This window comes from Drosophila willistoni (genome assembly GCF_018902025.1).
Source record: "Drosophila willistoni isolate 14030-0811.24 chromosome 2L unlocalized genomic scaffold, UCI_dwil_1.1 Seg168, whole genome shotgun sequence".
Lineage (NCBI taxonomy): Eukaryota > Metazoa > Arthropoda > Insecta > Diptera > Drosophilidae > Drosophila > Drosophila willistoni.
The window spans coordinates 17,049,142-17,071,262 of NW_025814047.1; the positions used below are offsets into that span (position 1 = coordinate 17,049,142).

Below are 22,121 nucleotides of genomic sequence, written 5' to 3' on the forward strand. Positions count from 1 at the left end.
GTCGACGTGGCTTGGTATGTGATGGATTTCAATACTGGTTATAAATATTTCATCTTCTACTTTTTTCAAAATATCTAAAGCTAAGCAGTTGTCGCTGTGTTTTTTGCTTAAGGACTGAATGGACCCCAAGCTGTCTGTTAGGATAGCAATTTTTTAAAAATAATTTTCAATTGCAAAGTCTATTGCCGTTCCTATAGCAATTAGCTCTGCGGTCAACGTTGATCTCTTGGTCCCTGTATAACAACTTTTAGTGGTGTTTGAAGTTTTGTGTGTAAAGGCACTGCCCATAAAGTCCTCTGACACTGAGCCGTCTGTAAAAATAATTTGTATTCTCCCTCACGGAGTGTGTTTAGTTTATCTCCGAGCTAGTGTTTCTAGCCATGAAATTATTCGATAATAAATTGGCTGCTGGAAGCCCAAAGGAAAAAATTTCGGCAATTTCTTTTGCTGTTGCAAATTTCATCGTGTATTCTGGTGGCATTTCCGCAGCTAGGTGATACAAAAGGTTTATAGGTGTAGATCTAATAAGGCCTAAACATTTCCTCAAAAGTACATTAGCATGGGTTTTTATGCTATTAATTGCTGCTTTGGACAAAAGATGCAAACGATGAGCATGCATATTCGTACTTAGGTCTGACAAAAGCTTTGAAGAAATTAAGGGAAATAGAGTCAAATGCCAAATCCTTGGGCCTTCAAGTTAGCAATGTTATTGATAACGTCATTGATACAGTTAGCTGTCGAGTGATTACGCCTAAATGCGTACGATCTCTTTGGTAATAAATTGAATTTATTTATATGTGCCTCCATTTTACCTTTGATAAGACCTTCTAGACATTTAAACACTACACTTAACAAGCATATCGGCCTATTATTTGTGATTAAGGAAGAGTCTAAATTTTTTTTCGTACTGGGGTGACTTTAATATTTCTCCAGGCATCCGGAATGATTCCATTGTTCAAAATCTCATTTAACAACGCTGCTAATTTTTCATGTTTCCCTGGTGGAAGGGTGAGCAACATATTGTAAGAGATTCTATCTAGCTCTTTGGCCGAGTGTAAGCTGCGTGTTTTTAAGAATTGAAGAAGGTCATCTGAATTAAAATTGACTTTCATTAAAACTTGTATATTGAGTGTGGGTAACGTTAATTGAATGCATTTATTGGTATCTGGTGCGGAAGCTATTTCCTGAAGAAAGTTAACATGATCTTGTTCGTTGAATTAGGTATTGGATGGTTTAATTTGTTTGTACTTCTTTAGTGATTTTATTGTTGCCCATAATTCTTTGGGGGATGCCGAGTTCGATAATAATTCTCCTTTCTGACTTTATAAATATGAGTGTTGAGTTTTTTGTTGATGTCAAAATAGATTAGAGCATCACACAATAATTTAGTTGTAAAATATTTCTGTCGGCTAGCATTACGCAGTCTAAATAATCTTTCGCAATTCATGTCCCCGAATTTTTTGGGTACATATTTATTATTTTAAGCTAATGTGATGGTGTTTTTTTCTAGGATGATCTTGGCAGACTGAGCTAGATTATTGAAGATATTTTTATTTTAGAGAAGTCCTCTAAGACTTTAGTTCCTTTTATGTATTTCTGACGTGCTGTTACAGTGTTTTCATTGATTCTCTTGAGGGAGCTGATTGCTATTTGAAATTTTACTGTTTATAATATTTTAAAATATTTTAAATATTTAAAGGATAGATCTAATATTGAGTTGTAAGAATGGTTGAGCGCGTACGTAGGGGATCCATCATTAATGCATTTAAAGTCTGAGGAGGCCAACAGCTGTTCGAAAATAAGACCTTTCGTGTCATGGGAAGGATTGCTCCAGATGAAGATCTGGCATTGGTTTTCTATATTTATTTTTATTTGCAGTCTATCCTAATTTACTAATTTACTAATTTAACCATCAGAATACTCTGAAAAGTGTTCACCGAGATAGAACAATCCACAGTGGGGCCTTTTGGCATTTTACATTGCAAAAATCTTAGCTTCTAAACCGATAAAGCGATTTTAAAAAAGCTTATGATAAAGAATACCTTAAGCTTCAAAATGAATGTTTGTCAAGAGTGCTGGGTGCTCGTGGTGCTGTAATATTCAAGGTCAAAGTCAGAAAATATTTCCAAGCCTGTTTTTCCTTTAAAAATAGAGCGAAACGCGTTTTTTTTCAATCACAAACGGAATTTTTCATTGTTTTAAACGACTATGTAACATTTTTTAATGTCTTAATTTGATTTTCTAACATAATTACGAAAAGTAAAGTAGTCCTTGTTTTTACAATTTTGTACTTCTTCGGATAGCTCTCCAATAAGTAAACACTGCTATTCTATTAAATCCTTTCCGTGAGACAAAATCCTATGTACCGTTGGGGTATGTTTTTTTTTGCTGATATAATTCGCTCAAAAGTTGAGCCGTCTTTGAAACATATTCGGCAAATTTTTTACCATTTACCATTTCCTTGCAATTTATAACATTCAAAATAAGAGCCAACTTTTTAATGATCTCTTGACTAACACCTGTTATTAAAGATGCCATTTAATCATTTTCAAAAAGTCTCCTTGAAGTATTTCCATCATTCTTGTTTCCGTATCCGTGCTTTGGGCAGTCAACTTTCAGTCTTAGCTTCCGAGAGAATTCTGCTTGTATAATCTCCTTCCTACTCTGAATATCGTCACGAGGTGTTTTATCCGTTTTTGTTTGTCCTGGCCAAAGAAGTGTGTAAGCAAGCATATCTCCTCACTCGTTGAATCGTCTAAGTCATGAAATTCTTTGGGCTGTAACTTAACCGTAAATCCACTCTTGGTTTGAAAAACAGCAGGTTTCAGTTGGCTTATTTGATTTTTTATGTCGCCAAGAGTTGATTTGATTAATTCCGAGGACTCCTTTGCACATTTGAATAACAAAGGCCGACAAAAGTGGATCGATGACGGTCAAACATTTCTCCAATGTTCAAAACATTCCCTTCTTAGGCGGAAAGGAACTACAGAAACCATGAAAAAATTTTAATCACAAATAGCTTCGTCTTCTGTGTGTATAATCTGTCCAGATGATCCATCACATCCCCATTTGTTGAGTAAAGTCAAATTTTCTGGAAGATGATCCACCTCTCCATCAGGCATACTTTCAACGAGACACCTCGCAGTGTGATACAAAATTTCGTACTTCTCCTTCGTCAATCCTAGGTCCATAAATAAGGAAAATGTCTCACAACTTCGTGACAACTAAGTTTGGTGGGGTTGGAATACTTTCCTTAATCTCATTTAGTCGAAAATGACTGGCGATCTGCACAGCTTTCGTAATTTTTTTCACGAAATGTGGCAGATTTCTGCCGCTTGCGATCCATTTTCGCTTTAAGTTAGAGTGTGTATATTTGATTTTTACCTTAAGCTCCGTACTAGCGTTTTCGAATGAAACGCCAATCTCCTTCAGCAATCCCATTTCAAAATCATTTGGGTTTTCACAGACATGGTAAACTTCAAAAATCCTTTCATTCTTTACCACCATTTTTCAATAATAACTAAAACTGTCTTAAATTATATTGACATATACTATTCAGTCCGGATTTAAGGTGTTTCCAGAGGAATAATTAGCACTTTATATTATATTTTTTGAATTAACTAGGTAGAACGGAAAATCGATATTACCCTTTTTGTATTAATTAGGTAAAAACATAATATTTACATCCAATTAGGAAAAGGAAATAAAAAGGACCAACCTTCAACTAGGACCAATTTGTCACCAACTTAAATAAATGTTATTGCCTTGTCAGTTTTTCCAAAACAGGTATTTAACAATCTAACCTTGTAAAAATGCATATATGTATATATATAGTATTTGCAAAACAGCATTAAGCAATGTTATCATTTAAATACAAAGAAGCGACATGCAAACACGCACGCGCTCTTATTTCTTATACCGATGTTGCCTTAGTTTTATGGCTTACGCATTGGTGTCGCAGGTCTCCGCATATTGGGACCATATACAATAGCGGACAAAGAAATCCGGACAGTCAAAAAAATGTTCGTTTCGTAAATTTTTAAAAATTGTGTTTATTGTTTCCAAAAATTTTGTATAAAACTTAATAAATTAATGTTTGCTAACCAAAACAAATATTTTTTAGATTCCAGTAATGTTTTTTTTATAGAAAAAGTCTTAAAGTAAAATTATTGATTATATTTTAAAAACTAAGGAACACAAACATATATTTTTTTTATTATATTTAAGTGAGTTACAAATTATTTGAAATTATAATTTTTATACCATGGGTGTACATAGGGTGAAATGGTATATTAAAGTCGCCAAAATGTATGTAACAGGCAGAAGGAAGCATCTCCGAACCCACAAAGTATATATATTCTTGATCAGGATCAACAACCGAGTCGATCTAGCCATGTCCGTCTGTCCGTCCGTCCGTCTGTCTGTCCGTCTGTCCGTATAAACACCTAGATCTCGGAGACTGTAAGAGCTAGAGCCACCAAATTTGGTATGTAGACTCGTGTAGTATGTAGAGTGATCAAGTTTATTTCAAATTTTTGCCACGCCCCCTTCCGCCCCCGGAATTTACATAAAACTGATTGCCAAGTTAATCAATTGCGATGTTTTTAGTCGGGACCCCAGATTGATGTGAGATGTTCATCAATTTGTGCCCTCGCTTAGGATTGTCGTATCCAAAGCGTGCAAAGAAAGTAGTCGCCTAGTTGACCAGTTTCCTTTTTGTTGAGAGATTGGTCGCCTGAGTTGACTAAATGTTCTCGCTTGATGACGGTTTCACCAAGTCTGTTATTCTTTTAACTTGGAGCCGCCAATGTCGGGGTCACCAAAATGTTCAATGAAAGACGTTAGTGTTTCTTGAAGTTATTAAATGTTTATTTATTTATATATATATCTAGGCACTAGCACATAAACCATTGACTAAAGGTTGTCGCAACCAACACATAAATTGGGTGGACCTCGGAGTGAGATTACAAAGGTAGAGATGGGGGCCAAAGACACAGCGATGCACACCCGATGTAGCTACAATTGGTATCTGATCTTACTAAGAATATTGCATTTCTTTTATAGTACAAAATAGCGAGCTCACCAGTGCATAGTTCGACATAGTGTTAGGTCAGCAAAGTACGTCTTTATTGATAATAGCTAACCATAGCAGCTTAATTAACTAGGTCTTTATTGTTTACTGCTGACCATATCAGATCTACTTATGACTGATGAGCCATGGATATCTATAATCGGGTTACATACTTAATTGACATACATTTCCATGTGTTCTATATTATAATTGTCTTAATGTTAGCTTATTTTATATAATCTAAACACCAACATACTCCCGGCCGTTGAACACCTGTTCAACGTTATCCAACGTTGACCGCAAAATTGCTGGGGGCTGGGCTTACTGCAGCAGGAGTCGGTATGGGATTGACGATCCTCACGGTTGTCTGCTCTGGACCATTGTGTCTTGGGGGTTGTGAGCATCTTCTTATTCCATATACCATCACAAGAACCAATGGTATTGTTAGCGCTACGTAGGAGACGATAACATGGTGAGCCGGCTGGCTGGGGTCTTCTGGCAATTTCCAGTTTTGCTTAGTTTCCAGTTTTCCTTGAATGTTGCTTAGTTCGTCGTAGCTTAGCTGCATCTTTGTGAATTGTGTTGTTGTTGGCGCTACTTTTGTTGGGCCAATGCTGAAGTTGCCAAATCGGACATATGACAATTTCATTGTGTCTGTCGTAGTTATACGGTGACCTGTTATTCGTATAGCAGAACTCCTAGCTGTACACGTCGGGTCTAGAGTTAACAATCCAGTCTTCTTAATAGTGACATCTTGTATATTATCGTCACAGGTCACTGCGAGTTCAATTGGTCTAGTGGTGGCAAAAATCCACTGATTTTTGTGATACATGTCGTACCACACGAATGATCTGTTTGTGTGTTGTATTTGGCAAGTTGATGATTTTGTGTTTTTGAATAGCTGGAACTCACAGTTGCTATTAGCCGAAAACGTCGTTTGTTTATCAAAACAAATATATTGCTCGTTGTTGAGCTGATGGCATTGTTCCAAATCGGCTCTTGAGAGCCCAATGTATTGATTCTGTTCCTTGTTGACAGCAATGATGGGAATTTTAATGTTCATGATTACAATCCCATGTGTTCCAATTGCTGGAATGGGTACCAGGTTATACAGTTGCACTGCCTGCGTTGCCACTAATGGAAATGTGACCTTAAATATCACATGATTGTTTGCGATTGTGCCTTGTGCCTTCATTAAGCCATATAATTGCAAGACGTCGTTATCTGGAACTGGCAAATCCAAACCAAACGGAAGATGTCTCTTCAGTTGGTTCAGATGTTCCCGAAGCTGGCCTGGTGATAGTAGTAACGGGCTTATTTTGCCATGATGGGCATCTGTAAATACTCGGGAAATTTCGGTTTGAATTCGTTGCAAATTCCCTGCAATAACTGTCATCTGAGTAGTTAACGTGATATACCATTGCAATGCCTTTACCGCATTGTCCTGGACCTTGGTCATGTCGTTCATTTGTTGTTCCATTAGTTTCATGTGATTTTCAATTGTGGCTTCATCTCGCTTAATGATATTTATCGTTGAATCAATTACAGATGTCTGATTTTGCAGCAAGTTCAATAAGTAATCTTCATTTGATTTAACTTTTCGTATGGTGCCTGACATCTCTGTTGCATACTTTGAGTCCAGCACACCAAATAAGCCGTTCGCAATGTTCCCAATTATATCTAAAGGCGATCGTCGTTGGCGTTCTATGTGAAGGAGATCATTTCCTGTCCGTAGCTCTGAGTTGACATGCTCGAAGTGCCTCTGCATTGCGGTGCATTCCTCTGGAACCTTCATTAACACGCATATTTCTCCAACCTTTACTACTCCATCTGAAAATGTCTTCAGGTCGGCCCAATATGGTTCGAGATCGTAGAATGCCACAATAGTCCAGTCAGACGTTGCCATCCTTCCTGTGCCAATACTTTCATAGTATATGCCTGGTTTGGGGTTGAATCGAGTTATATTAGTTCTTTGAGCAAATGCTATAGGCAATGACAACAGCATTAGGCAGATCGTCATTGCCAACGGTGGCAGACCGATCAATAAGCGTCTTTTTGTTTTTGGTTCTGCGTTGTCCTCGATACCAGGGTCTTTTTGGGAATTCGATTCTGTGTCATCTGCCTCGATTTTACGTATTGTCGCCGTCTCTCTAAGCAAGGGGGCCAATTTATGGATAGCCCGCTTGTAGGTGCCTCTGGCTGTTTTAACGTCTACCACGCGGACGTATCCATCCAGGCCTGGATATAATTTAATAATTCGTCCAATTGGCCACTGCAAAATTGGCACATTATCCTCCTTTAGAATTACCATCATGCCTTCTTTGACATTGTTATATGGTTTTTTCCACTTGGATGTACCCTGCAATTCTTGTAGGTACTCTTGAGACCATTGTGTCCAGAATGTATGCTTAAGCCGTTGCACTAATTCCCATTGCTCTGGAATCTATCGCTGTGTTATTGGCTCTGCATCTGGTTGGGCTACTAATGGTTCTCCAATCAATAGGTAGCCTGGGGTTAGAGCTGTTAAGTCGTTGGGATCGTCTGAGTTTGGCGTTAACGGACGAGAATTCAGCACTGCTTCAACATTGACAATGATGGTAGACAGTTGTTCGAACGTTAAGTTTGCTGTCGATACGTTTTTTAACAGTAAATGCTTAGCGGACTTTACCGCAGCTTCCCATAATCCTCCGAAATGCACTCCTTTTTGATTGCAAAATTCCTTGATACTACCTGCTGCCGCTTCTGAGTGTATTGTATCGGTCAGTTCCTTAAGTTGGTTGTTTGCTCCAACAAAGTTTGTTGCATTATCGCAGTACAATGTCTGGCATCTTCCTCTGCGCCCAATAAAGCGCTGAAGCGCGCCCACAAATGAGGAGGTGGACAGGTCTCCGACTAATTCCAAGTGTACTGCCTTGGTTGCAAAGCATACAAATACTGCAATGTAGGCCTTGTCGGGACGTTTTCCTCGGACCTTATAGTGGATCCAGAATGGTCCACAATAGTCTACTCCGGCATTGAGAAAGGGTCTATTCTGAGATACCCGATGCTCAGGTAAGTCGCCCATGACTTGTTTAAAGAACTAAGGCCGGTACTTGGTGCATACTACGCAGCCCTGGATCACATTCCGGACCATCGGTTTCACCTTAATGATGTGGTACTGTTGCCGAGCTATTCCGCGTAGTGCCTCATGTCCACAATGAAGATTCTCTTCATGAAGTTTCCGTAGCATCATTTTTACCACCGGATCATTATACGGCAAGAGATATGGATTCCTTGTTTCCGTTGATACTGGTGCTTGTTGTAGCCGAGTTGCTACTCGTATGATTGAATCTTCATCCAGTATTAGTGGCAATGTTGCCACCGTGCTTTTGCGATCTAGCGGTTGATCAGGTCGATTCTTTAAGTGCCGTAATTCATATGCAAATCCTGTTTCTTGAACTTGCTTAGTGATCACTCTCCGTGCTTGGTCCAACTCTTCCAACTCTAACTGAGCCGTTGGTTTCCTGTTCTGCTTGTGACAAAACCGTAGCACATACGCCACTATTCGCTGTAGCCGGTAAAACGAATTTCTGTGATTTACCGTATATATCCATTCACTCTTGTTGTTTGCCGTGGCAGTCACCATGCAGAATACCTTGGTTTTCTTCTCAGCGGTATCCATCGTGTGCTCTGTAGGCTTAAATGGTGCTGGCCAGCCACGTTGTGGTCCATGCAGAAATAGTGGTCCATACAACCATAATGTATGTGTGCTAAGCTGAACTGCTGATATGCCTCGAGACAGAACATCAGCTGCGTTGAGCGCTGATGACACATGCCGCCATTGCCTTGGATGTGATACTGCGTGTATTTTTGTCAACCGATTAGCCACAAACGTGTTGAAATGTGATGCCCGTGAATTAATCCACGAGAGTACTACTGTTGAGTCTGACCAGAGAAATGATTCCACACTTTCTGATCCGAATTGGAGATCCTGTCGAACTCTATCCGTGAGTTCAGCTCCAAGTACAGCTGCACATAGTTCCAGCCGGGGCAGTGTCCGTTTTTCCAGGGGAGCCACTCTCGACTTGGCGCATAACAATCTGACCGAAATTTGGCCATTTTTATAGGTTGATCGGACATAAACTGCCGCACCATACGCCTTTTCTGATGCATCAACAAATGTATGCAATTCCTTTGTAGTGGGGACCTTGCCATCAAAAATATGCCTTGGAATTTTCATGTGGTTTAGTGCCTGTACATCCTCTCGGTAGGCTTCCCATTGCTTCTCCAAATACGGCGGTAGGTCGCCATCCACCTCAATTCGTTCGGTAGCAACATGTTGAAGAAACATTTTCGCCCTTACCACTACCGGTGCGAACAGTCCTAGAGGATCAAAGATTTTACCGACTTCGGATAGCATCATTCGTCTGGTTATTTCTTTTGTATGTCTTTGAGCCTTTCCACGTAATTGGTCTTCTGTGGGTGCCCATATGATTCCCAATGTTTTGACACTTGTTTGTTCCAGTGTGTCACCGAGATTGATGTCAGCAATCGTATCTTCCTTTGGAATTTCCTTTAGAAGTTGACTGCTATTTGAACACCATTTTCGTAAGTTGAAACCCTTAGGTTTCAAGATTTCTAGAAGCTCTTGTCTTATTTGCAGGGCTTCTGGTAAACTGTCTGCTCCTGTGAGGCAATCATCAACATAAAAGTCATTTTTTAATGCTGATGCTCCAGACGACAATTTTTCAATGTTTTTCAGTGCCAAATATTCCAGACACTTCGTCGCTAAATATGGGGCTGACGTGGTTCCATAAGTTACCGTTTTTAAACGATAAAACTTTAGTTCTTGACTTGGATCCTCTCTCCACACAATCATCTGATTGAATTGATCGGCAGGGCTTATCCAAACTTGACGATACATTTTTTCAATATCTGCCGTGTACACATATTTGTGTGTCCTGAACCGCAGAAGAATTGAGAAGAGTTGACTCTGTACAACTGGTCCAGGATATAAAATGTCGTTCAGTGATTTTCGTGATGACGTTTTGCATGATGCATCAAATACCACTCTTAGCTTGGTGGTGGTACTTTCTGGTTTTAGTACACAATGATGCGGTATAAAGTAATGGTTCTTGGGAATTTGTTCTACCATTACCTGCTTTATATGTCCAAGCTGTTCATATTCTAACATAAATTTTACATACTCCTTTTTTATGTCAGGGTTCATTCGCCTCTCTAACGACATAAATCTTCTTATGGCTACTTCCCGAGATTCTCCAAGAGATGACGCCTCTTCAGCAAATGGAAGCTTTACAATTAGTCGATTGTCCGCCGCCGTGTGTAGGTTATCGAGGAAGAATTTTTCACAATACTCTTCCTCCGGACTCCTGGATCTTTTTATTGGCTCTAGTGTGTCTAGCTGCCAGAATCTTTCTAGTGATTCCTCTGGATTCGTCATGCCTACCATACATGTGATTGAAGCTGACGTTGACATATTAATTCTGCCAGCAACAATCCATCCAAACTCTGAGTTTTGTAATGTTGGACGGTTTCGATTGCCCCGTCTCCTTTCTGGTAGCAGTATAGCATAGTGATCATCAGCTCCCAACAGCATATCAATTTTTCCGGGTTTATCAAATGTTGGGTCCGCTAATTGAATGTTGTCTGGTAATGTGACTTTCTGCGTTATTTGTTCTGTGGGTTGGTCACCTATTATGTGTGGCAATACAAATGCCTCAACTAGCATTGCGAACGCGAACTTGTTGTATCTTTACCTTACAACCAAGCTTACTCGCGCCTTGCTTATCTGTGGTTGACCACCCACTCCATTTATGTGCACATGAGTCTCGCTAATTTTTAACGATAACTTCTTTACCAATCTCTCTGAGACGAGATTTACTTGTGAGCCGCTATCCAGGAGTGCTCGAAATTCTCCTTTCCTTTCATTGATCCCTTTTACCACTACCTTGGCCGTTGCCAACAGGGTGTATTTTCTGCCAATTCCATACGCAGAAGCTGCAGAAGCAGATGTAGCAATTTGGTTGCCTGTTTCTAAATGCAACATTGTGTTATGTTTTTTATCGCATTTAAAGCATCCCCTCCAAGAGCAATTTTTTGCCATATGGTCAGGCTTGAAGCAATTGACACACAATTTGTGTCTCTGCACCCAATTAAGCCGCTCTGCTGCGGATTTGATTTTGAACTTTTCACATTGGAAGAGTTTGTGCTTTGCTCTTTCGCAGAAAGCACACAGGGTACTGTTTGTCCCAGATGCTGTTGCGCATGTCTTCCTTGGACTTGGTTTTTCAATGCTGCGATTTTCGTTTCTTGGTTTCCAAATCGCCTCTAATGTTAGGAAGCGCTGTTCCAAGAAGGATAGGAAGTCCTTTACTTCCTGCAGATCCCTTGTGTTGGAAAGAGATTGCTCATATAGTGCGTGGTTGAATCTATCCAATTTTCTTGTCATATGAAACATTATGACAGCATCTGACGATTCCATTTTGACGCCTACATTTTTTAAGGCTTTCAATGATTCAAAAATGTTATCATGCAAATTCTTTATAGAAGCTGCGTCATTTCCCACATTTGGGTGATCAAACAGCTTTGCCAGTATGGCTGTTACTAGAACTCGTTTGTTATTAAAAAGTTCGTGCAACACTGACCAAGCAGTGTTGTAATTGGCTTCTGTTAATTCCAGGTGCCGTATCAATCTCTCTGCTTCTCCAGAAAGGTTTGATTTTAAGTACCACATTTTCTCTATCGTGGATACATTTGACTCATGAACTACCTTTTTATAGATGTCATGAAATTGTTGCCATTTCAGATAATCCCCATCAAATTTTGGAATGGGAATTTTGGGTAATTGCAATGATTGTATCGATTGCAATACAGGTGGTGATTGTATCACTACATTTTCTGCTGGTGCCACACAGAATTTCAGCATTGTATTTTCTGGGGCCACAAACGTAGCTATATTATATCCGGCTTCGGCTGGATTTTCAGCTAGCCGTTGAATCTCATAATGGATTTCTTCAATTTGCATCCATAATTTGTCGACTACCGATTTGTAAGTCATTTTATCTTCAGGCACAATTTGTCTTAATGTCCTGGACAATGACTCCAGCAGAGCACTTTGCTTGCGAACCAGTGGTTTGATCATGACTCGCTCTTCCTCTCGTTGGCGAGCTTGTCTCTCTAGCTTTATTTTTGCCAAATGGTCCTTCCAATCTTCCACTATATTAGATACAACTTCATTTTGCTGAAATAGTCCGTTACAAAGTAGTCATCTTCAGTTGGCACGTTATTTACTTTGTCCATCAACTCCTGATGACTTTTCTCGAAGTTCTCCCACATGTATTCCAGGAGCTCAAGTTTTTCCTCGAAATAAGATGGCTTCGTTTTCCTGGCGAAAGAAAGTTTTTTGGTATTCCGAATGAAGGCCTGGATTGCCTCTCCTAGTTCTGTCTGCTGTTTATAAAACTGCTCCATGTTCTTTTATATTCTTATGTAATTGCTTATCTGTACTAGTACTTGACCCGATGGGAGTTTATTTATTTTGTCAAAGACAGGGAACGCTCCGACTCGTTCCTAAAATTGGTCAAGTGTAGCACAAATAAGAATAAGAAATAAATCGAAGTCGCCTTTTTATTAGTGTTTTAACAATAGTTTATTTTTATTTCCAATATACCTATTCTTTTACACTGATAACTGCCACGACAGTGAAACCAATTTTTTGAGTTTCTTTTCTTTGTTTCAAAAATTGCTGATAAATGCCAAAATCTATACTCGTGCGTACTACCTGGGTTACTGACCGAGTTAACTAGGTCAGATATTGCTGACGCCAGGGAATGCAACAGAGTTGAGTTGATCAAACTTTATTTTATATAAAAATAACTTTTTATGATTTGGTCGCCTCGTTGACACAAATCGTTGTTAAATGTTTTTTATAAAATGATCGCCTAGTTGATCAACTTTTATTCAATGGGTATGCACTGCTACCCCGTTGCGGAAAACCAACTCCTAGTTTTCTAATAAATCTTTTTTATTCGCCAAGGTGGCTACGCAATGATTGCCAAGTTAATCAATTGCGATGTTTTTAGTCGGGACCCCAGATTGATGTGAGATGTTCATCAATTTGTGCCCTCGCTTAGGATTGTCGTGTCCAAAGCGTGCAAAGAAAGTAGTCGCCTAGTTGAACAGTTTCCTTTTTGTTGAGAGATTGGTCGCCTGAGTTGTCCAAATGTTCTCGCTTGATGACGGTTTCACCAAGTCTGTTATTCTTTTAACTTGGAGCCGCCAATGTCGGGGTCACCAAAATGTTCAATGAAAGACGTTAGTGTTTCTTGAAGTTATTAAATGTTTATTTATTTATATATATATCTAGGCACTAGCACATAAACCAGTGACTAAAGGTTGTCGCAACCAACACATAAATTGGGTGGACCTCGGAGTGAGATTACAAAGGTAGAGATGGGGGCCAAAGACACAGCGATGCACACCCGATGTAGCTACAATTGGTATCTGATCTTACTAAGAATAATGCATTTCTTTTATAGTACAAAATAGCGAGCTCACCAGTGCATAGTTCGACATAGTGTTAGGTCAGCAAAGTACGTCTTTATTGATAATAGCTAACCATAGCAGCTTAATTAACTAGGTCTTTATTGTTTACTGCTGACCATATCAGATCTATTTATGACTGATGAGCCATCGATATCTATAATCGGGTTACATACTTAATCGACATACATTTCCATTTGTTCTATATTATAATTGTCTTAATGTTAGCTTATTTTATATAATCTAAACACCAACACACTGTTTTCCACCGATCGTTCCTATGGGAGCTATATGATATAGTTACCCGATCTTTATCAAATTCGGCACAGTCATTAACGGATATATTAAACTTACAAATGTTTTATTTGAAAGCAATCGCGTTAAAAGTAACGAAGTTATTGACAAAAGTCATTGTTTTCGACCGATCGTTCCCATGGGAGCTATATGATATAGTCACCCGATCTTGATCAAATTTGGCATAGTCATTTTGTATGTGTAATAAACTCATCAATATTAAATTTCACGACAATACCTCAGAAAATAACGAAGTTATTAAGAAAAGTCACTGTTCGTGACTTTGTCATTTGTATGGGAGCTATATGATATAGTGGTCCGATCCGGCTGAATCCGAGATATATAACCCCTGCAGTATATACAAGCCTACATGCAAAATCTAGCTCTAACGGTCTAGGAGGAGTTTGCGTTGATCCAGACGGACGGACGAACGGACATGGCTATATGAACTCGTCTCGTCGTGCTGATCAAGTATATATATACTTTATATGGTCGGAGATGCTTCCTTCTATGCGTTGCACACTTCTGACCAAAATTAATATACTCTTTTTGCAAGGGTATAAAAAGTAGGATAGTCAAATCAAATTAAACATATACACCAACAATTTGTACGCAAGAGCGCGATAGTTAGTTACAACAGTAAAATGTAAGACAAAAGCAAAAGAGACAAGCAAAACAACAACATCGTTAATCTTTGTTGTTTGTATTAGTTAGAATTAGTTAGAATTAGTTACAACAGTAAAATGTAAGACAAAAGCAAAAGAGACAAGCAAAACAAGTTTTCTTGTAAGATTAAATTTATGTTGGAATTGTTCGATTTTACTTTGCAAGTGCACAAAAACTAGTGTAAGCAGTCGCGAAATTAAAATGAAATTCGGATAATCAAAATTTAGTTAAGCACAAAGTGAGGTTATAAGTTATAAAAAATTATTTAGTTGCGAGCAAAAAATAAAACTTGATAAGCGCAAAAAAAAAACTCTTCCGTTTTTTGCCACGAGTGAAGTGACTTTACTTGCAAAACTATCTCATTACCAAATTTGGTAAAGATACCCCCACTCCTTGACCGATTTTTCGTATAGCATTTAATGATACAGTGGTCCGATCTGTATGATATTTATATTTAATCTTACCCAGGTTATACATTGCTTAAATACCAAATTTCATCCCAATAACTTTTAAATTGGCTGACAGACAGACAGACATGGGTATATCGACTCAGCTTCTCGTGCTGATTTCGATATATATACTTTATACCAACATATGGCTATTTTTTTAAAACTCTTTTTACAAGGGTATACAAATATGTTTGAGTCTGTTATGTATTTTAGTGTTGAAAATATCATGTGTTAAATATTGCATTCGTGGAAAAAGCATGGCATGTCAATAAATAATGGTCGGTGTTCGTAACATTGGTATAATTGCTTGCAACACTTTTGTTGGCCTTTAATAAATGAAACGCAAGGAATATAATACTAATGCTGTTGTTAAATATACATAAATGTATATTATGCATTTATAACATAGACTCTAAACATACCCCATACAAAAACCAAACAAATACAGGTTTGTATACCATGCACCCATAGTGTAAAATGGTATATTAAAGTCGCCAAAATGTATAAAACAGGCAGAAGGAAGCTTTTCCGACAACCTAAAGTATATATATTCTTGATCCGCATCAACAGCCGAGACATCCGTCTGTATGAACACCTAAATCTCGGAGACTATAAGAGCTAGAGCCACCAATTGTGTATTATGCACAGTTGTCAAGTTCCGTGACGGACGTTCCGCACTCTGCAACTAGTTTTACAAGTTTTTTAGCTAAAAAAAAAGCGATTTTTCCAAAAAAAAAAAAAACAAATATAGTTCAATATTGAAAAATTATTAATAAATTCCCCTGGAGACAGTATCTCACGATATCTGTTGTAGTTTCCGAACCGTTCGGGCCAACATCCGTTCCCAGGAATATTGCCAATAAAGTAGTTACAAAAGGAGCTAGTAAAGTGTCGGCTGTTTGAGCTGCTACTGCTGTGCCTGGCACTTCTAGTTCCCTTGTTGTAGTTCCACCCAAAAAGCAAATTTTTATTTCCATAACCTACATCAAGGGCAAAGTTCAAGCCCCTAACATTGCAGTGGAAAAGTTCCGTTTTTCATATACTCGGGACATTTCGTACTTCAAAATAAGTGTCTCCCCAGATCTTTTCGGCCAAAAATGTCATACAGATATTTGGCCGGAACACCTTATTGTAAAAGAGTATAGACATGATCGGACTATCCGTAATGGTGGTTGTGTTTTGATCGCTGTTGATTCAGTGTTCTCATGGAAATTTTCCAGTCTTCCAATCAGGAGATTGAGTTTGTTTGTGTTAAAATTCTTTATCTGCCTATATTACTTGTTCGTATATTCCACCGCAGTCCGACTTGGCACCCCAACTCAAATAAATCCTGTCCGGAATAGTCGCGACAGATCACTAGATCTGGAATTTGTGTTGGATTCTTCCAACTGCGATGTTTCCAGGATTGATCCCTTAGTTATCCCTGAAGACAACTTTCATCCAACTCTGGATGTAACCATTGACCTTCCTTTTGGGGTTATGTCTCGATATAATTACTCGATGCCTCCAACCCGATGTTTTCGCAAGACAAACTTTACTAAACTTAAAAAACTTTTGTTACTACTTGCACGAATATGGACTCTGCCATTTCTGTCTCCTATAAAAATCTTGATTCGTTCTTGGATGTTTGTCTCCCGCGTGTGACCTAAGGATGGTCTGAAAGACCTCCTTGGTTCTCACATGAGTTATGGAACTTGAAGAACGTAAAATCAAGAAGCTATACATTTTTCCCTTTATGTAGTTGCTTGATCAAATTTTATGGTGCTGAATTCACAATGCTATAAGGATAATCTTCAGCGATGTAAGGTTTTCTCGCGATCCTAAGCGATTTTATAACTTTGTCAATGTAAAACGTAAGACATCAGTGCACATGTCTTACTTGTCTTTTGAAATCAATAAAGCTGACCCTGATCAGGCAATTCCCGATATGTTTGCTGATTTCTTCAAAACATCTTATTCTTCTTCGATTTATCAAGCAAATCCTCCTTATATCCCCATCACTTGCAATCGTCAAACTGCATTTTAGACCCTGTGTTTGACGACGGGAAGGCGCAGCCTGGTATTTCGTCAGGGCAAGGTGCATATACTGGTTTGACGGAACTGAGCACGCTCGTATCTTGTTGGTTGGGTTTTGTGCATTGTAAGCCAATACTTAAGTTGTGCACTGTCCGTCACATCTTCCTCCTTCCCGTCTATTTGAAAGGAATCATATATTATTCCTCTTCATAAAAAGGGAAGAAGTCCGAAGCCTCCAATTATAGGGGTATTTCTAAATTAAGAAGCATTTGACAAAATAATAACATCTCAATTGCAGCATTTTTGTAGATCAATTATTTCGTCATCCCAACATGGGTTTAAAAAACGTAGATCGACAACTACTAACCTATTAGAATTTACCTCACTCGATCAAAAGATTCATGACAGCTGTGCAATCTGACGTCATTTATACTGACTTCAGCAAGGCATTTGACTCTGTTAATCATACTCTGCTTTTATATAAGTTGAACGCACTTGGCATACCCAGCCATTTGCTTGATTGGGTTCTTCAATATCTTTCTAAGCGTACACAAAAGGTCCTCTTTAAGTCTTAATTTTCTAAAATCATCCAAGTGACCTCTGGAGTACCTCAGGGTAGACATTTGGGTCCATTGCTATTCACTCTTTTTATAAATGATCTTCTATTGGTAGTGACACATCCTCGTGTCCTTATGTACGCGGATGATGTTAGGCTTTACCTCAGTTTTAAAGACATATCGTCTTCTTGACTGCTTGTTTGTCCGTTTTATTTGTATTTGTCCACGCGATCGTGCGGTACTCCAGTACTCTTTGAAAGCGTCGCAAAATCGACGATACCAGTGTAGTTATGTCGTAATCTTGGGGTATTTTTTTACCACTTCTCGCTTATTCATCGGACTAAATCTGTTTTTGAGGTAGGGCGTCGTTTCGCGGGGCGTTTCAGTCACTTTGTGGCAGTTATACAACACACAAGTGCGATACAAAAGCGACGTATGCTTTAGATTATTGTCTTGATAATGTGTTCCGTTCTATTGGTTTCTGAAGGTCCAAGCAGCAGGAAACGAGAGGCGTGCTCAGTCTCTCGCCACTCTCAACTAAAGGCTACTCCCCCGGTCATATTCGTCATATTTTCAGCATTAATCATGAGAGTGCTCTCTGTGTGCGTGACAAAATATACGAAGAATACACTGCTTTTAGCAGTATATACACAAAAATATTCAAAAAACCAGAGGGCCGGGGCTAACTTCGACCGCGTCTAAGTTTGTATACCCTTGCAACTTTTTTGGTAACTTTTTCCTTACCTATAGCCATCAAAGTGGAAAAACGTTTTATCTGAAAAGTCTAATGTTTGCGAAAGAACGGCCAACAATCTATGCATAGGAAATAACGAAGATATTGATCAAAGTCACTGTTTTCAACCGATCGTTCCTATGGGAGCTATATGATATAGTTGCCCGATCTTAATCAAATTTAGTACAGTCATTAACAGATATGCAAAAGTGACAATTGTTTAATTTGAAAACAATCAAGCTAAAAGTAACGAAGTTATTTACAAAAGTCACTGTTTTCGACCGATCGTTCCTATGGGAGCTATATGATATAGTCACCCGATCTTGATCAAATTTGGCATAGTCGTTTATATGTATAACAAACTCACCAATATTAAATTTCACGACAATAGCTCAAAAAATAACGAAGATATTGAGAAAAGTCACTGTTCGTGACTTTGCGGTTTGTATGGGAGCTATATGATATAGTTACCCGATCCGGCTGAATCCGAGATATACAACGCCTGCAGTATATACAAGCCTACATGCAAAATTTCAGCTCTGTAGCTCCAACGGTCTAGGAGGAGTTTGCGTTGATCCAGACGGACGGACAGACGGACGGACGGACGGACGGACGGACATGGCTATATGAACTCGTCTCGTCATGCTGATCATGAATATATATACTTTATATGGTCGGAGATGCTTTCTTCTATGCGTTGCACACTTCTGACCAAAATTAATATACCCTTTTTGCAAGGGTATAATAAATGTAGCCAGTTAAAATCTAATTTAGATTTGAAATAGCTCAGGATTCTTGTAACCGTCAAATTTGAGAATGGTTTAAGTATGGTTTGGATTATATTTCATGTGTAACTCTAAAATCTCAAACCGATTGCAATGATTTTTGTGATTCTTAAAATCTTTATCTCAAAATAACCAACCAAAACATACTTTAGGCCTAACATAGAACTGGCTGATACAAATTATATACATATTATATAGTTATATAATGTTTAACCTAAAAAGCTCACATTAAGATTAGGAGAACTCAGCTAAATTTAAAGTTCTCCAAAATGCAGTGGTTACTCGGCAGATGATCTTAGCAAGAAATTCCTGCTCTTCAAGGTCATTCTGAAGTCTGGGACACAGCGTCTAACTCAAACAATGAAAATCTGCGTCAATTCCAGAACAAGCTTCTACGCAGAATTGTTGAAGGCGCCTCCTTACGTGCTTAACTCAGTCATCCACAGAGACCTTTACATTCGGTACCTCTCCAGGCTAGAAACCCATAATAATGCACTGGCACTCAAACTGCTGGACAACAGCATGCAGATTAGCCGTCTGAAAAGAAGTCACCCAAACTTGTCCTGTCATTTAGACCAGAGACGGGCCATTTCATAATTATCTTTGATAATGTCTGCTATTAGTTAGGCTAAATTTCAAATAAAATATTAAATATAACAAAACCAGAAGACAGGGGCTAACTTCGAAAATTTTGTATACCCTTCGTCAAAATTTGTATACCCTTGCAACTTTTTTGGTAACTGTTTCCTTATCTATAGTCATCAAAGTGCAAAAACGTTTTATCTAAAAAAGCTAATTTGTCTAGATTTCGACCTTATTGAAGTTAATCAAAAAATTTGTTTGAGCGGTGCTTTAGGTCAATCTTACTGATTTATTTGTAAGATTTTAAATCATAGGCAGCACAAAAGGTGAGCAGGTTGTCTGTATAGCTATTTCAAGAACCACCAAGTTCTATCATCAGCAGACTTCGCTAAAGAATCCACAATTGTAATGGCCATACCATATCTTCAACGCTAAAACTAGTTGGGAATTACAAAAAAAAGCTAATGTTTACGAAAGAACAGCATTCAATCTTAACCTAGGAAATAATGAAGATATCAAAGTCACTGTTTCCACCGATCGTTCCTATGGGAGCTATATGATATAGTTATCCGATCTTAATAAAATTTTGCCCAGTCATTAACAGTTATATTAAACTAACAAATGTTTAAATTGAAAGCAATGGCGCAGAAGTAACGAAGTTATTGACAAAAGTCACTGTTCGTGACTTTGCCGTTTGTATGGGAGCTATATGATTTGGTGTCCGATCCGGCTGATCCCAGATATACAACCTGTGCACTATATACAAGCCTACATGCAAAATTTCGGCTCTGCAGCTCTTACGGTCTATGAAGAGTTGGCGTTGAGAGGTGCTTTCTTCTTTCTTCTATGTTTTGCATACTTCTGACCAAAATTAATATACCCATTTTGCATGGGTATAATAAAAGAACACAGTTTCTAATATTAATTTTTGAACCGATATATTTTTTCAGGGCAACAAAATAACAAAAACATTTAACAATTATTTGAACACAGAATTTTAAATAATTTGTAACTTACAATATTTAACATGCCAGCGGAGTTCGACGTGGAGTTAAGAACTAATTTTTGATAAATGTCTGTATATGTGGGCGCAACTATCGGTGTCAGTCTTAAAGTTAAGGTCGCTAAAAAAACCAAAAAAAAAAATTAACTTGAAATAATTGAATATATTTCAGGCTGTTAATGACTGTGCGAAATTTGATCTAATTCAGATAACTATATTATATCGGTGCCATATAAGCTTACAATGAAATGGAATGCAACATGTCCTAAATTGTTCCAGTCTAAGCTAGTAGGTTGTTTACCACCGATTGTTCCTATTCTTTTATTGGTGCTTCCATAGTGCTTTACATCATTCGGTTATTTATTATTATCCAAAGTTTCCATCTTATATTTTTATCGAGCTGATTAAGAAAATGTAATGGCTACGCATTTACCATGACATACACCATTCAGTTTTGACATTGCAAGTTGTTTTTTCTAAAATTCCGAAAAAATCATGGCAATAGACCAATTGCTTTGTGTAAATTTTTAAAACAATAAGCCATATTGGTATGGTAAGGACATACACACATATTGTGCGGTAGCTTATCAATCAAAACCACTTTTCCATGCCGATTTTCAGAAAGTTTAGTTTAAAATATTTGCTTTCCGAAAACTCCGTTTTAAATAGTTCAAACGCCTGGTTAATGCTAATAATCATAAAGCGTGTGCCTACAGGAAGCATATCAGCTGCAACTAAGGACTTTGAACTGATGAACTCGTTGTTGTGGCCATCTGCATCTTTTTGAAGCTTCTTGCGCGTTCTTTATTGGCAAGCAAAATCGAGTGGTTGCTGTCGTACCCATTTTTATACCCTTGTATAAATACCCATAAAATATATGCCATTACTTTACATACACTTTGGGCGTTTTTTATATACCATTTCGCCCTGTGGGCGGATTGTATAATAAATATCTCCCGCAGTTTTATAACTACTCCAATTAATTCTGACACATTAAAATCTGTCATTACTATCCAGTAATCCAAAGTATTAAATTTGATTAAAATAATAAAATATTTTCACTATCCAAGTTATCCGTATAAACGTTTACAATTAAGAATTAGTAAAACATAAGCTTTTGTCAGAGAAAACAATACATTTGTCACTTTAATACACCGTACACTTTAGATACGATCGGTCAAATAATAATTTTGCTCAGAATTAGTTTTATAGTTCTTGCAAATTTAATTAAAATTTGATAACTACTTCATGACGCTGTCATAAAAAGTCATGCCTATGCGCCGCATAGCTGCAGCTTGAGTTCGTAAACCACTTCTTATCACAAGTCGTTTTAATTAGGCACCTATAATTAATAGACGAAGATAACCAGCAGCACTGGTTTACGTATGGATCTTTGGTAATTAAAATAATATGACTATAACGCT

At 38.1% G+C, this 22,121-nt stretch overlaps 1 protein-coding gene across 4 annotated transcripts in view; it reads left to right on the forward strand.

Moving 5' to 3' along the window:
- The window catches only part of LOC6653229 (nipped-B protein), a 117,305-nt gene that overhangs the window by 24,129 nt on the left and 71,055 nt on the right, over positions 1–22,121 (forward strand). The window lies entirely within an intron of this gene.